We start from the raw sequence: 11,331 nt of genomic DNA on the forward strand, positions 1-11,331 counted from the left end.
GGCTCCCAGGGTTTCCAGGGATGGGGGAGCCCCAAAAAGGGGAAAAAAGAAAGGGCAACTGTGGGATCCCTGAACAGATAGGGATCCTGTGGCAGTAATGCCTCTGGGGAGAGTTAGATCAGAGACCAAACACCTGGGGTCACTGTGAACACTTACCATGAATCCACTGACTATTTCCTCCTGGGTACAAAACACCTGTTTAGCATTCCCAGTGGGAAAGAGAGTTGAGCCAACCTCTGTTCTCACTGAGGTGTGTGCTCTAGCAAGTAAGGAAGACTTCCAACATAAACATCTGATTACAATTCTTACAAGGTACTAAGGGCACTCTCAGTTTATCTACAAAAAGGAGGAGAAGGGAGTGGTCATCTGAAGTTCAGGGAAGAAAGAGCAGCATCTTGGGAGTGAAAGGGCTAGCAGCTGAGGCTGGCAAAGCATTTGGAGCCAGATCAGTCAGGAACAAGAGAAAATCTTTCATTTTCCCTAAGAACAGTGGGAAGCCACTACCAGAGAGAAGCATGGTCAGATTTCTCTAAATTTCTAAAAGTATCACTCTGACTACAGCATAAGGAAAAGACTGAAATAGAGAAAGAGTAAGGGAGGCAAAATGGTAGCCTGTCCAAGCCAGAGATGACAGTGGAGAGAAAGATGCAGGAGGATTTAAGATCGCTATGCACTGAAGGTTTTTGTCCCCTCCAAATTCATATGTTAAATCCTAATGCCCAATATGACAGTGTTAGGAGGGAGGCTGTTGTTGGGAGGTGATTCAGTCATCAGGGTAGAGTCATGAATGGGATTAGTGTCCTTATAAAAGAGGCCCCAGAGAGCTCTCTTGCCCCTTCCACCATGTGAGAACACAGTGAGAAGCTGTCTATGAACCTGGAAGTGGGCCCTCACCAAACACCAAATCTGTCGGCTTCTGGGTCTTAGACCTGCCAGGCTTCAGATACGTGAGAAATAAATTCATGTTGCTTAGAAGCCACCCAGTCTATGGTATTCTCTTATAGTGGTCCGAACAGTCTAAAGATATATTTAGATTAAAGGATATGGGGAATGGGAGGAGTTATCAAAATCAAAAATGACACCAAGGTTTTCTGGTTTAACAATCAAATCCCATCTCAATGTATGACATACACTGAGATGAGGACACAGAAAAAAGAGCTGATGGTATGTGAGTGATGACTATGCTCTGTAGTTGCTTAGCAGACAGCAGGGCATAGGCATGTGAATGGCTTGCCCACTTCCATGCAAATACCACCTAAGTCCAAGATTCTGACCCACTGTTCCTTCTGGCCCCAAAACCTGCCTTTTAATCCCCGTATTCAGTGGTTCCTGCCAACAAGGAACAGCAAGTCCAGTGAAGGAGGCAGAAGCTAATGAGTGGTGGTAAGGAAAATGTTGCCAAGGGTGCTGTCTAGTTACTATTGCTGCATGGCAAAACACCCCAAAACACAAGGTCAAAAAAACAGGCATTTTATTATGATCAATGACACTATGGGTAAGGAATTCAGACAGGGTATGAGAATGACTTGTCTCTGCTATATGTTGCCTGGGGTCTCAGTTAGGAAACTCACCTGGGGATGATTCAACTGCTGGGTCATCTGGAAGCTTCTTCTTTTACATGTCTGATGATTGATAATGGATATTGGCTGCATCTTAACTGGGATGTCAGCTAGAACTCTTACATGTGTCCCTGCAATGTGATCTCTTCATGCGTGCTAGTTTGTGCTTCCTCATAGCATGGTGGCAAGGTTCCAAAAATGAGCATCCCAAGAGAGCCAGGTAGAAGTACAGGGAATTATTATGGTCTAGCCTCAGAAGTCACATCACATAGCTTCTGTTACAGTCACAGGCCTGCCCAGACTCAGCGGGAGGTAACATATGCCTACATCTCCATGGGAGGAGTGTCAAAGAGCATGAGGGAAGAGGGACCTTGTTGACATCAGCTCTGGAGAATAGAATCTGTCATCAGGAAGACAGAGATTAGAGTTAGAACAATGAGTGCTAAATGGAACACTCTGACCAGTTCCTTGTCAAGAAATCCCTCTCAGAAAAAATGTTTAACAAGCTAGAATAAGGTGTCGAGGGGAGAGGGACACTCACCATGCTACAGAGTAATCAAATCCCATCGCTGGTTGGACCCTTTCATTCCACCCCTTCACATCACCAACATCCGGTCAGCCACTGGCAAGGAGGCAGGGGTCGGGAGCAGTGGGGAAACTAAGTCACAGGAGGCAGTGTCTGGCACTGGGCCCACAGAAGTGATGAGCTCATGGCTAGAGGCTCTGGATGTGATTTCATGTGCAGGTGGCTGCTGCTCAGAAGGAGGAGAGGAGATGCATTCTTGGTGTGAGCATTTCTACAGCTCCTCCACTCCCTTCTCCCAAGAGATGGCCCCAGACTAGGGACAGACAAAAGAGATACCCCTCCTCCTCCCAGCTGTGTTTCTGCATGTCACTGTTCCTACAGTATGAGCACCGTAAGGCCCTGCACCTCCCGCTTAACACACACAGGTTTCTTCCCCTTTCCTCTAAAACAGAAGCTATTCTCCTCCTCCCAAGATCTAACTCCTTGCTCACTCAAAGCCACTTCCCCTGTAAGTGTACTTTGAAGAGCCAAAGCCTCCCATCAGACGTGGCTTCAGGCTCATTTTCACAACTGACACCTCTGGAGTGGGGAAAAACAGGGACCCACACCTGTGAAGCCCCATTCCCAGGAGCCCTCCTCCTGACTAGCTGCACAGCTCATCTGAACCCAGGTTTTGGACCATCACAGGAGGCTGGACACACCTTTCTCTATGACAGACCGTGTTCCTGGGCTCCTGGATGAGGAAGGGTCACCAGCACACTTGACACAAAGTGAGGGGCCCAAAGGGCAGAGTCTCGGTACTAAGGGTGTCTGTCAGGCCCCCTCCAAGCACCTTGGGACCCTTATATCAGTAACTTCTTAGCTTTTGTCTGATTCCTATCTCATAATCTAGAAACTGGAACTGTCATAATCCCACAGCCCTTTCCTCCCATCATAGTAACTTCCTCTTACATCATGGAAGATATAGTTCTGCTTCTCTCAGCAGAGCAGAATCCAGGACCTCCCCAAAACAGACCTACAGGCAGAGCAGGCTCCAGGGTCCACCACGATGCCCGTCCCTGCCTCTCGGCCCTGCCTGAGAGAAACAACAGAAACGATTTCATCCATCCCTGCTGCTGCCTCTGGCTGCTGGGACTCACAGGGGAGTGCCCCCACCCTCAGGTACCATGGTGCAGGGATGCTCTCCTGAGTTTGGCGGCCGTACCATTTGGCCACCTGCAGTGCGGCAGATGAATCTCTGTTATTCTAGGGCCTCTTTCTTTGCTGCCCTCTCCTCTTTAAGACACTTCCCTAAACAGTTTGTTTTATAACATGTGTCTCCAAAACAAATCCCTCCAGAATTCTTATCGCTTGGAGGGGTTGCTTTCTCTCCTATCCAGGCATTTCCCCGTGACAGGGGTGCCCAGTCCCTCTCACTTCCTACACCCCTGACACCCTGTGAAGGTTCCACGACCCCATAGGCCTGACCTGCAGAACCTGATGCCATCCTGAGGGAAGAAGTAGAGGAGCAGCGTTTGACTCCTCCGTCCCCAGGAGGGAGGCAGGGATGCTGTCATTAAGATGAATACACATAGATGGATAGGTGATTAATAGACTAGATAGATAGATAGATAGATAGATAGATAGATAGATAGATAACAAGTACTACACATACAATGTGGAACTATTAGAAAAAAATGCTAAATGTCCTTTTTAGACTAGTAAGTCTCCCAGAATCTCAGTAACCTAGGATTATGTTCTTGATGTGGGCGTTTCTCCTGCCTGTCTACTCCCTTCTCTCCAAAGCTGATCTGGACAGTCAGGAGGGGCGCCCATCCTTCTCCCAGTGGTGTTAACATCTCAGTTTAGACTCCACCTAATAAAGTGGTGAAAAGCACAGGCATCTAAAAAAAAAAAAAGCCAACAGGCCGGGGTTCAAATCCAAGTTTCATCATTTGTAGGCTGTTTGACTATGGATAAGTTACTCAACTTCTCTGTGACTCTTTTCTTGTCTGTGAAATCAGGATAAATAATAATGCCTTTCCAATAAAGTTGTAGTGAGAATCAAACTAGTTAATTAATATAGTTAAGTGTTTGGAGTAACACACAGTGTAGTTCTGGAGTGTAGCACACAGAACCACCTACGTGAACTCTGGCTGTTACAGCCTTTTAGGGCTTAGGAAGTGTGAATATGAGCACATGAAAATCGTCCTGCTGCATCAGGCCATTGCACCACTCATTCTGTGTCTTTGGCAAGTCTATGTCTTCACTTAGAACTCACAAAAGTCATGGGAAATGAGAATAGTCCATCAGGCTTGGTAGAAAAAGGAACTAAAAGCCAAAGAAGGGTGTGGGCTTCCTAGAATCACCAGGTTGTCAGGGCTGGAACCTAGCCTACTGGACTTGTGGTTAAAAATGGAAAGTGCATTTCACAGAAGTCCTTCTATGAGCACAGTCCTGAGGGTTTCTCAAAGATTTTCAGGTTTCAGTCTCACAACAAAATTGCATGAGAAGTTTTACTTTCCATGTTGTATACATTACATAGATAAGAAATCAGAGCCTCAGGGAGGTTATTTTCATCAATGTCAGTCCATTTTCTGTTGCTTAGAATAGAATACATGAAACTGGATAATGCATAAAGAAAAAGAACTTATTTCTTATAGTTATAAAGGCTGAAATGTTCAAGGTCAAGGGGCCACATTTGGCGAGAGCCCTCTTTCTAGTGGGGACTCTCTAAAGAGTCCTGAGGCAGCACAGGGTATCTCATGGTGAGGGCACTGAGCATGCTAGCATACTGTACTTGGGTCTCTCTCTCTCTTCTTGTGAAACCAACAGTTCCCCTCCCATGATAACCCATGAATCCATTAATTTATGAAATAATGCAGAGTTCTTATGACCCAATCACCTCTTGAAGACCCTACCTCTCAATATTGCATATTGAGGATTGAATTTCTACAAGAATTTTGGAGGGGACAAATATTTAAACTATAGCAATCAAGCAATAGAGGAGGTATTAAAACCTGGGTCAATGGGATTCCACTAGCTCTTACTTTGACCTCTTCACTGTGCTGCTTCTATATACACCGAACTTTTAACAAAAATAGGATTACACAAAATATGGTGATTTATTCGTTCTTTTACTCAGTGATATATTGGGGGATCCTTTTCCATGTAAATATATATGTGTCTGCAGCATCATCAATACATCCCCAATATATACATCAACATTATCAGTTCAGTCATTACATAGTTTTCCATTTTGTGGTTGTACCATCATTTTTCTAACTCACTCCTATTCTTGGACATGGGCCTTATATCAAACTTTTCCAGATTGTAAATACTATGATTGCCATTCCTTTACAAAGCATATTCACCCCTGTCTGATTGTTTCTTTTGAATAAGGCCCTAGAAGAGGAATTACTAAGTCAAAGAGTGTGAGTTTTATTGGGAAATTGCATTTCAAAAGTGTTTTTTGGTTTCAAAAACCATTTCCCAATAAAACGTGAGTGTCTCAATATCAGTAATACGTTATCTCACCACACAGCACAGAAGCAGCAGCAATGGACAGGGGGTATTTTGAACATCTGTGACCAAAACAGATTTGGTGAAAGTATCTCCCCACTTTACTTGTTTAAATATGGGTTTGTCACAGGTACATAGACCATAAGATCATGACTATAATGCTGTATTGCCATCTGGAGAGATTGTGTTAATTTTTATTCCCATCAGCAGTGTGTGGGAGTGCCTGCCTCACCACACCCTTAGCAACACAGAAAATTGGCAATCTTTTTCATGTTTGCTAAGCTAATATTCTAAAAATTGTGGCTGCTCTTAGTTTGCAGGAGGGAGAAATGTTTTATTTTATTTTATTTTATTTTTATTGTATTTCAGGCTTGCTGTCAAAATAATCCAAACAGGGAAGAAACGTACAAGTAAACAAGAAAAGCCCCATACTCATCTGGCTCCCTGGAGACAGCTACTTTTTAGGAGTTTCATTTGCCTTCTTCAAGAGAGCTTTCTTCCACTGACATAAAATGCCAGCTTGATCGTACAGTATATCTGTCTATTTACTTGGGTCCAGTTCTAGGTTCTCTCTTCTGTTTCATCGACCTCTCTGCCTGCCTTGGTACCAACCTGCCTCTAGTATTTATTGCAGCCTGAAAATGTGCTCTAACTTTCATGTGCTGAAACTTGTGTACATCTTTTGAAAAACTTTTCCAGCTAGTCTGTCATGGAGGTTAGCAATTTGTTTGTGGTTTAACTATGCACTTCACGGGATTACCGGGGTTGTTGAACATCTTTTCTAGATGTATGTCTTCTCTTGTGACTTCCTGACTGTGTCCTTAGCAAGGGCTGTCTGTCTGTCTTGTCTCTATGTTTCTCTTGATACCCAGTTAAGAAACGTGACCATCCTAAAAGCTAATACATGATATGGAAAGAAAGAATTAATGGGGCTTCAAATGCAATCTGAATCCAGGCACCTGGACCGCGGCCTCAGCCCCAGCTGGAGCTTGGAGCCGACCTGTGTTCTTCTAGGAGTGGCAGGCGAGGAGGAGCTGCAGGGGATTCAGCCTGAGAAGTCCGTGTCAGTCACAGCTGGAGACTGTGTCACAGTTGGAGACTGGTCATTGCACTGTGACCTCCCTATTGCCTGTAGGGCCCATCCAGCGGTTCAGAGGAACTGGACCAGGCCAGGAATTAATCTACAGCCAAAAGGAAGGCAACTTTCCCTGGATAAGAACTGTTTCAGACATCACAAAGAGAAACAAGATGAACTATTCCATCCATATCTGCAGCATCATGCCAGCAGAGCCGGCACCTACTACCGTGTGAAATTCCAGAAAGGGAGCTTAACGTGGAGATTAAGTCTGGACCAGGCACCCAGATGTTTGTGCGTGGTGAGTACAGATCCCTAGAAATCCAGCGCATTGTCCTAAAACAAATTACAATCCCTGGGAGCCCAGCCCAAGGCTCCCCCTTTGTTAGCCCCTGTGCCAAGATTATGAATAGAAGATGGGGATAGTGAGAGGTCACAGTGAAGAAGCAGGGTGAAATGTAACCCCAGGGCCATCTATCAGTAGACTCCTAACTCTTTAGAATCTTACAGCTTCCAAAGGCCCACAAAGCACAGTGGGTAAAGTAGACTACAGGGCCAGATGGCGTGGGATCAACTTCTTGCTCTGCCATTTACATGCTATGTGACCTTAATTCTATTTTTCTTTTTTTACAAGGTCTCTCTGTGCTGCCCAGGCTGGAGTGCAGTGGCGTGATCCTAGCTCACTGCAACCTCTGCCTCGCAGGTTCAAGCGATTCTTGTGCCTCAACCTCTTGAGTATCTGAGATTATAGGCCATCATGCCCGGCTAATTTTTTTGGATTTTTCTTAGTAGAGACGAGGTTCCACCATGTCGGCCAGCCTGATCTGGAACTCAGGACCTCAAGTGATCCTCCCACCTCAGCCTCCCAAAGTGCTGGGATTACAGGCCTATGAGCCACCATGCCCAGCCTATGTGACCTTAATTCTTAATTAAGATTCTTAATGTTAAATTCTCTGTGCCTCAATGTCCTTGTGTTTAAGGTAGGGATAACAATAGTATCCACTTCATAGATTTGTTATAAGAATTATAAATATGAATGGGCTTATAAATGGAAAGCACTTAGAAGAGTGTCTGCTGTATAATAATAATAATTATATTATTATATATCATCAGTACTCAGGATACTACAACCAATTAAACTTAAAAACATAATCTTAAAAGCATGGAACCATAGATTGCCATAAGATATGAATGATAAATTTATTGAGGCAGAAAGTTATAACAATCACATGTAGATTATTGATACAGAATATGTAATTCCTACATTTCTTAAATTTTGTTCTGTATTTCTATAAGTTCTGTATATTCTTGGGTTTGATCCTGGCTGATTCAGTCATGGCCGAAGACAAACCCTGCGATACTCTAAACAGCACTCATTAAAGGAAAGCCTGGGAAGCCCAACAGTTAGTTCAGACATACTTGTATTGGTGAATTAATGATTATGATTCTTTAAAAAAATAAGTGTGATAATTTACTGTAACAGAACCATAGAAACAGAAACATACATCACGATAATTTAGGGGACTTTCAAATTTTAGCACCTTACAGCCATGGAGAAACAAAGAGAATGGTAGGTAGTCTCTGGGGACAAAGAGAATGTCATACAATTTTAAAGAATTGAAACTAAAAAGCAAATTATGGACAAAGCACTGTGAGTGACATCAGCATGAGATGCCTAAGGACAATATTAGACCCTAGAACACAAGGAATAGTGCCTTCAAAATTCTTAGGGAAAATTATTTCCAAGCTAAAATCATTTACCCAGCCAATCTATGGAGTTTGCAAGATCATCAAGAATTGCTTTTTATATCCCCTTGTGCTTTACCAAAATAGGAGTCAAACGAACAAACAAACAAAAAAGGTAAGAATGAGAACTAGGAATAGGGGATTGGAAACCCTAAGATAACAGCTGTGCAGGAGGCATAGAAATGGCCACTGGGCCATTCCAGAACAGAAGGACTTGCGACATTACTAGGGACATCTCCAAAAGATAGAATCAGTAGAATACTTAAATAGTCTTCAAACTCATGCCCATCATTTCTAACAGTATTTAACATTACGTTGAAGTATTTGTCAATGCTTTTAAAAGGAGAGAGCAACAAAAAGCATATTAATTGCAAAGGAAGTGGGAAAACTATCTCTCTTTGTAGATGATATGATATCTGGAAAACTTAATAGAATCAACATTAAACTACTATAAAAAACAAGATAATTTAAGTAACATAGCAAGTTATAAAATCAACAAACAGAAATCAATAACCTTCATATATACAAAGAAAAACCAGTTAGAATATACAGTGAAAAAAGACAAACGCATATACAATAGCAAAATAAAATTAAATTAAATATTTGGGGCAACTTCTACCAAAATAGTGATAGGGACTGGATTTACTCTCTTGCTAAAACTCTGGGCAAATTATTTAAAACAATGGTAGACAAGACATTGGATACCAGGCAACAAAGGACAGTGATCCCTGCAAAATGGGAAACAAATGAAGTGAGCCCTAAGGCTGCCCCAAGAGTTCTCTCTGAGAAAGCTTTAAGACCACCATACAGAAAGAGATAACTCAGATGGAGCCTGAAGTTCTCCCTGAGTTGATAAGAAGGACCTGGATGTCCACAGAGGCCAAGTGGCTACAGTTTTTAGGGTAAGGCACCAAAGAGCAGAGAGAGAACTCCAAATATCTGTAAAAGGTCCCCGTTGAATATTCAATGAAGTGTTGAAAAGTGTATTATGTACATGAGAAAAGTACATGAGGCCAGAAGAGAAAAATTTCCAGAGCTTACACAAGGCTAAGAATAGTGCCTGATCTTTACAACCTGAGTGAAAAAAACTCATAATTCATGAGACATCTGGTAGAATACACAGAAGAGTTCTGCCTCAGTAAAGGAAAAAGAATTAGCCCTAGACCAAATGATGCTGGAGGCCTGCCTTGCAAAGCTTAAGTGCAAAACATGAAAAGTTCAAACTGCTTCCAGGTAATTTAACCATGTCCCAAAACAAGCTCAAGCATATTTATAGAAAGGCAAAATACCCAGTACCCAATGAAGTAAAAGTCACAATATCTGGCATCCAATAAAAAATTACCAGGCATGAAAATGACAGGAAAATGTGATTCATAATAAGAAAAAGTAATCATTTGAAACTAACCAGAAAAGACATATGATAGAATTAGTACACAAAGAAATTAAAGTTATTATAAGTATACTCTGTACATTCAGGAAGCTAGAAGAAAAACTGAATATGTGAAGTAGATGCATGGAAAACATTTAAAAGACCCATATTGAACTTTTAGAGATGAAAGCTGCAATGTCTAAGACGAAAAATAGACTGAGTAGGATTAATAGCAGATAAGACGTTGAAGAAAATAGATTAATGAACTTAAAGCCACAACAACAGAAACTATTAAAAATGACACATAGAGAGATAGAAATGGAATATATAAAGCCACACTCAAATATAAGACAAAAAAATTAAAAACTGTATAAAAGATAAACAGAGCATCAATCAGCAGCTATGGGGAAATTTCAAGTGGCCTAATAGATATGTATTGGAGACACCAGTGGAAGAGGGGACAGAAAGAATATTTGAAGAAATAATGGTCACATATATTCCAAATATGATGAAAACTGCAGACCCACAGATCCAAAAACTCGATGAACCCCAAGCACAAACCAAGATGCACAAACCAATAAAGAAAATATCTTAAAAGCAGCCCCCTAAAAAGAAATATTAAGTACAAAAGAACAAAAAATAAATAAGACAGGAGATTTTTCATCAAAAATAATGCAAGCTTAAGATACATCTTTAAAGCTTTTTTTTTTTTTTTTTTTTTTTTTTTTTGAGACAGAGTTTCACCCTCGTCACCAAGACTGGAGTGCAGTGGCATGATCTCGGCTCACTGCAACCTCCGCCTCCCAGATTCAAGTAATTCTCCTGCCTCACTCTCCCGAGTAGCTGGGATTATAGGTGGCTGCCACCATGCCTGGCTAATTTTCGTATTTTTAGTAGAGACGGAGTTTCACCATTTTGGCCAAGCTGGTCTAGGACTCCTGACCTCAGGTGATCTACCCCCACTCGGCCTCCCAAAATGCTGGGATTACAGGCATGCCCCACCGTGCCTGGCTATTTAAAGCATTTTTTTAAACGAAAACGATAATTAAAAAGTCATTCTAGAATTTTTACCTAGCAAAAATATCTTTTAAAATAAATTAATTAATTAAGCATTTAATTTATTTATCTATTTTTTGAGCCAGTCTTGCTCTGTCACCCAGGCTGGAGTTAAGTACTCACTTTGGCAGCACAGATACTAAGAGTGAAACGATACAGAGATTAGCATGGCCTGTGTACACGGATGGAATGCAAATTTGTGATGCATTCCATATATTTTCTCAGTTTTGTTAGATGGAAAGCATTCTAGAGATGTATAGTAGTGATGGTTGCACAACAATGTGAGTGTACTCAATGTCACTGAACTGTACACTAAAAAATGGTTAAGATGGCAGATCTTATGTGTACTTTACCACAATTTTTAAAGTGAAGAATAAAGACTTTATCAGTCATACAAAAGCTGAAAGAATTCATTATCAACAGATCCGCACTACAAGAAATGTTAAAAAGAAGTCCTTCCAACAGTAGTAAAATGATACCAGATAACCTGGATATATAC

At 41.8% G+C, this 11,331-nt stretch overlaps 1 non-coding gene across 1 annotated transcript; it reads left to right on the forward strand.

Annotated features, from left to right (window-relative positions):
• Positions 1 to 10,947: 10,947 nt before the first annotated feature.
• Positions 10,948 to 11,051, forward strand: LOC123567325 (U6 spliceosomal RNA). The gene has a single exon (XR_006690245.1). It is a non-coding gene; the product is annotated as a U6 spliceosomal RNA (small nuclear RNA).
• The last annotated feature ends 280 nt before the right edge of the window (positions 11,052 to 11,331 follow it).

This window comes from Macaca fascicularis, chromosome 10 (genome assembly GCF_037993035.2).
Source record: "Macaca fascicularis isolate 582-1 chromosome 10, T2T-MFA8v1.1".
In the NCBI taxonomy this organism is placed as follows: Eukaryota; Metazoa; Chordata; class Mammalia; order Primates; family Cercopithecidae; genus Macaca; species Macaca fascicularis.